Source organism: Colobus angolensis, unplaced genomic scaffold, assembly GCF_000951035.1.
Source record: "Colobus angolensis palliatus isolate OR3802 unplaced genomic scaffold, Cang.pa_1.0 Scaffold490, whole genome shotgun sequence".
Classification (NCBI taxonomy): Eukaryota; Metazoa; Chordata; class Mammalia; order Primates; family Cercopithecidae; genus Colobus; species Colobus angolensis.
The window spans coordinates 332705-338079 of NW_012118377.1; the positions used below are offsets into that span (position 1 = coordinate 332705).

At 50.8% G+C, this 5375-nt stretch overlaps 1 protein-coding gene across 1 annotated transcript in view; it reads left to right on the forward strand.

Moving 5' to 3' along the window:
• Window positions 1–5375, forward strand: part of CACNG8 (calcium channel, voltage-dependent, gamma subunit 8) — a 37465-nt gene that overhangs the window by 30265 nt on the left and 1825 nt on the right.

The following is a 5375-nucleotide window of genomic DNA, read 5'->3' on the forward strand; positions in this document are numbered from 1 at the left end:
GGCGGGGCGCGGGGAGGGGAGGGAGGGACTCCCAGCCCAGCCCAGCCCAACTCCTGGAGAGGAGCCCATAATACACAAATACATAGTTACACCCACAAACTATATATATGCCCTATATAAAGAGACACAGCTAAGGGACGCAGAAAGGCAGAAAGAAGGGTTGGACGCGGGCATTCATTCATTTTTTTCATTCATTATTCCACAAATGCTTATTAAGCACCTACTGTGTGCCAGGCACGGGTACATAAGAAGGCATTGGAGCAGGGGACACGAACGAGGCACAGAAAGGGCCTCTTCGCTCATTCATTACCGGCAATTTATTTGTGCGCCTTAAAAAGCTACGCATTGTGCTCCGTGCTCAGCGTGCAGGAGGCAGGAAAACAGCCAGGGGTCCCGACATCTCATAGAGTAAACATCTTGTGCATGAGACAGGCATTAATCGATCATGTACATACACAATACATTACAGTTAGGCTATAAGAGAAATGAGATGCTATGAAATGCTCCATCAAGGGAGCCTAACCCAGTTGTGAGGAAGAGGTTTCAGTGGACAGTGAAAGGATAAGAAGAAGCCAGCAGGGCGAGCAGCACTTGCAAAGGCCCAGGGGCAGGAAGGAGTTTGCAGTGAGGGCTGAAGGGTAGTGAGGCAGGTGAGCGGGGACCAAGGTGAGGCTGGAGACGCAGACAGGGCCAGATTGTACAGGGACTCATAGGCCAGGAGTTTAGATTTTATTCTAGGGATGGTGAGGGCTGTGGAATGGGTTTAAGCAGGACCCTAACGTGAATGGTGTACAAAGGGAAGACAGGAACTCGGAGGCAAGAGTAAGAGGTGGAGATATGCTGAAATACAGCATAAAACATGGGCACTGACCCTTGGAGCTCACACTTTTGTGGGAGGAAGCACATAATTACACAAATACTGAAGCATAGACATGGTGTCTGGTGTGCAGGAGAAGCCCTGGGGCTTATAGACTCATGTGTCTGTTACTCATTCATTCAGCCACTTGCCCGTTGCCCATTTTGGCCGTCTGCTAAGGTACCAGGAAGTGTTAAGATCCAGATACCCAGGGGTGAAACAGACTCTAGCCCTGCTCTCAAGCAGTTTATTGTCATCAAACACTGCCATCCAGGCAGGGCAATCGGTGCTGGCATGGGGACCACAGTGGGTACCGTGGCACACAATGGACAGAGTGACCAACTGCCAGGAGTGGGCAGCACTCGGAGGAGGCTTTCTGGAAAATATGATGCCCATTCTGGGTCTTGAAGAGATGAGTGGGCATCTTCTGGGTGATGAAGGGTGTGAGAAAGGCTTGTGGGGCCAAAGAACAACTTGGGTAAAAACCAGGGGAAGCGAACAAGCATGACGTATTGGGGTCAGTGCTGATAGTTCTGGGATGCTGATGTACAAGGTGGGGCTGGGAGATGAGGCCGGGAAAGTAGCCACAAGCCAGAGTGTAAAGGTACCAGTGTGGCCGGGTACGGTGGCTCATGCCAAAATCCCAGCACTTTGGGAGGCTGAGGCTGGAGTATCACTTGAGCCCAGGAGTTTGAGACCAGCCTGGGCAACATGGCAAAACCTTGTCTCTACAAAACATAAAAAAAAAAAAAAAATAGCCGGGCGTGGTGGAGCACACCTGAGGTCACAGCTACTCAGGAGGCTGAGGGAGGAGGATCACTTGAATCCAAGAGTTCGAGGCTGCCGTGAGCTAGGATCGCGGCACTACACTCCAGCCTGAGCAACAGAGTGAGACCCTGTCCCAGAACAAAAGAGAAAAAGGTGCCTGAGTTCCAGGCAGAGGGATTGAGGCTTTATTCTAAGGATGGTGCGAGAGGATGATAGTTGAGCTGGGGCAAGGATTGGGGGGTAGAGAGGAGGGGATGAGTTTGAAGTTCACTGAGAAGGCAGAGGGGACAGTGCTCAGTGGGCTTCCCTTCCATAGTTGCTCAGCAAGTATTTCCTGAGGACTCCCCTGAGGCCTTGTGCTGGGCGGTGCTGGGAGTGTAGAGGTGATTTTTATCTTGCCCTGCTCTCAAGGGGCTCCCAGTCTGGTGGGAAAACAGGCACAGACGCAGCATGAGGAGGGCATGGCAGCAGTGGTGCCATGCTGCCAGGGGCTCTGCGTGCCCTTATCTTGAGCATATGGGGCTGCAGAAGGGTACAGATCAGAGCTGAGTGTTCAGAATTTCTCTGGCCTGTGTGGAAGGACCAGGAAGAGAAAGACTGAAGGTCAAGGTCTCTAGGAAGCATTCTGCCAAGGTGGTTTCAGGAAGAGATGCTGGGAAACGTAGGAAAAGGAATACAAATTAGTGAGACGGAGAAGTGCTGAGTGAGAGAGAAGGATAGGTGGAGAGAAGAGGGATGCCGGAGCGGGTGTTAAAAGTGACAGATCTGGCCGGGTGCAGTGTCTCCTAATCCCAGCACTTTGGGAGGCTGAGGCAGGCGGATTGAGCTCAGGAGTTCCAGACCAGCCAACATATTGAAATCTTGTCTCCACAAAAATTAGCCGAGTGTAGTGGTGCATGCCTGTAGTCCCGGCTACTCAGGAGGCTGAGGCGAAAGGATCTCGCTTGGGCCTGGGAGGGTGAGACTGCAGTGACCCGTGATGGCACCACTGTACTCCAGCCTGGGCGAAAGAGCAAGACTCTGTCACACAAAAAAAAAAGAAAAGAAAAAAAAAGAGAGAGACAGCAAATATTTGCTGGAAGAGGGGGAGAGAACTGGTTAGGGGAGAGTGGGTTCTAGAGTCCGAAGGCCAAACAGAACGAGAGAGAGAGAGAGAATGAGGTGGTGGGTGGGCACAAGGAAGAGCAAGATGGGGAGGGAGGGGGAGGGAAGGAGACACCAAAACTAGTCGAGTCACAGACAGAGAAAAAGTCAAAGCCAGGAAAATGTGACACAGAGAAGAGAGAAGAGGAGAGAGACCGACAGGTGCACAAATCAGAGAAGTCCCAGAGGTGACAAAAACACGACCATAGAGATGGTGATGGAGATGGAGATGGAGAGGTAAGCTGGAGACAGACTCAGAGATTTGCACAAAAAGCAACATGGAGACTCAGAACAAGCACAGCATCAAGGAATGCTCCATTTCTGCTGTGGTGTTTTCCCAGTATTCAAGAAATATTTGAGTGCCAACCTGTTCTAGACCCAATCTAGGCCCAGGGGATGTGGTGACAAATAGACGGACAAGGGCCTGCTCTCCTGAAACTCACTGGAGAGAGAAACAATAAATAATCTCATTTCAGTAACCAAAAAGTGCTTTAAAAATTAAGCAGAAGGCCGGGTGCAGCGGCTCATGCCTGTAATCCCAGCACTTTGGGAGGCTGAGGCTGGTGGATCACTTGAGGTCAGGAGTTCGAGACCAGCCTGGTCGACATGGTGAAACTCCATCTCTACTAGAAAATAAATAAATAAATAAGTAAATTAGCTGGGTGTGGTGGTGTGCCTGTAGTCCCAGCTACTTGGGAGGCTGAGAAAGAAGAATCACTTGAACCCGGGAGGCAGATATTTCCGTAAGCCAAGATCGCACCACTGCACTCCAGCCTGGGCAACAGTGAGTGGTAACAGAATGACAGAGCGAGGACGACTTTAGATGAGGTACTTGGAGAAGACCTTGTGGCAGAGGTCACAGAGGCGTGGATTGTGAGAAGGAAAGACAGGTGAGAAAGTGTGGGGTCCAGGCATTCCGCCAACCGGAGGCAGCCCCAAAGCCAGGAAGAGTAGCAGGTCTTCAAGGGGGCCGGTGCGGTGAGCAGATCCACGATAGGACAGAGGCCCAGGGTAGGGGCTGATCAGTTAGGGCCTTGGATGCCTGGAAAGAAATCTGAATTTTATTCTAGAGCTGATGGGAAGTCCTTGGAGGGTGTTGAGCACAGGCATGACATGATCATATTTTTATTTATTTATTTGTATTTATTTTGAAAAAGAGTCTTGTTCTGTCTCAGGCTGGAGTCCAGTGGGCCGATCTCGGCTCACTGCCAACCTCCGCCTCCCGAGTTCAAGTGATTCTCCTGCCTCAGCCTCCTGAGTAGCTGGGATTATAGGCATGTGCCACCACGCCCGGCTAAGTTTTTTGTATTTTAGTAGAGGCGGATTTCGCCATGTTGGCCAGGCCAATCTCAAATTTCCGGCTTCAAACGATCCACCTGCCTCAGCCTCCCAAAGTGCTGGGATTATAGGCGTGAGCCACTGCGCCCGGCCTCATATTTTTATTGAAACAAGAACAGCAGAATTACATTGCTATGCTGAGCACACGTAGACTTCAGGAGTCAAAGTGGAAGGAAGGAGGTAGCCAGCTGTTGCTTTCCTCTGGTTGAGGCTGCTGGAGGCCTGGACCAAGGGGGAGTTAGTGGGATAGAGGAAGTGGAGAAGGCATGGGATTTTGGAGGCAGAGCCTGCAGTGGTGGTGAACTGGATGTCATAGAGGAGGGAAGGAAAAGGAACCAGGAAGAGAAGAACTCTTGGAATTGGGCATGCACGTCTCTGACGGGCGCCGATGAGGATTGTTACCAGGAACGGGGAGACTGGGATCAGGAAAGCAGCTTTGGGAGGGAGAAACCAAGGTTTCTCTTTTGGATGTGTCAAGATAGAGATGCCTTTGAGAAATCCAAGTTGGGGTATCAAATAGCTGGTTGGATATGTGAGACTGGAGTTTGGGGGAAAGAGAGGCCATGGCTCAAAAATGTAAGTTTTGGAAACGTCAACATATAGGGGACATTTAAAGCCACAGGACTGGGTGATGTGGCCTAGCAGGTGGGTGGGGACAGAGAAATGACCATGGCCAGAGCCTTGGGGACATCTACATCTTGAGGAGAAAGGAATGTAGCAAAGCGAGCTTAGGAGTGATCTCGAGGTAGGCTGAAATCAGGAGGGTCACAGAGAGCAAATGCACCTTTGTGTTTCAAGAAGGGAAGGAGACAGCTGGCTGTGTCAAGGGCTGCTGAGAATCGGAGAAGAATCTAGAAAGCAGAGTGACCATTAGGTTTGATGACATGGACGGGGTTGGTGATCTTGACAAGATGTCAGTTCAGTGCAGTGGTGGGGACGGAAGCCCTGCTGGAGTAGAGGGGAAAGAGAATTTGGGGGGAAGACAGAAGGAATGGGAATTCAGGCCATTTTGTGTGTGTGTGTGTGTGTGTGTGTGTAACTGACACAAAGGCCGGGTGAGATGGCTCACGTGTATAATCCCAGCACTTTGGGAGGCTGAGGCTGGAGGATCACTTGAGCCCAGGAGTTTGAGACCAGCCTGGGCAACATGGCAAAACCTTGTCTCTACAAAACATAAAAAAAAAAAAAAATAGCCGGGCGTGGTGGAGCACACCTGAGGTCACAGCTACTCAGGAGGCTGAGGGAGGAGGATCACTTGAATCCAAGAGTT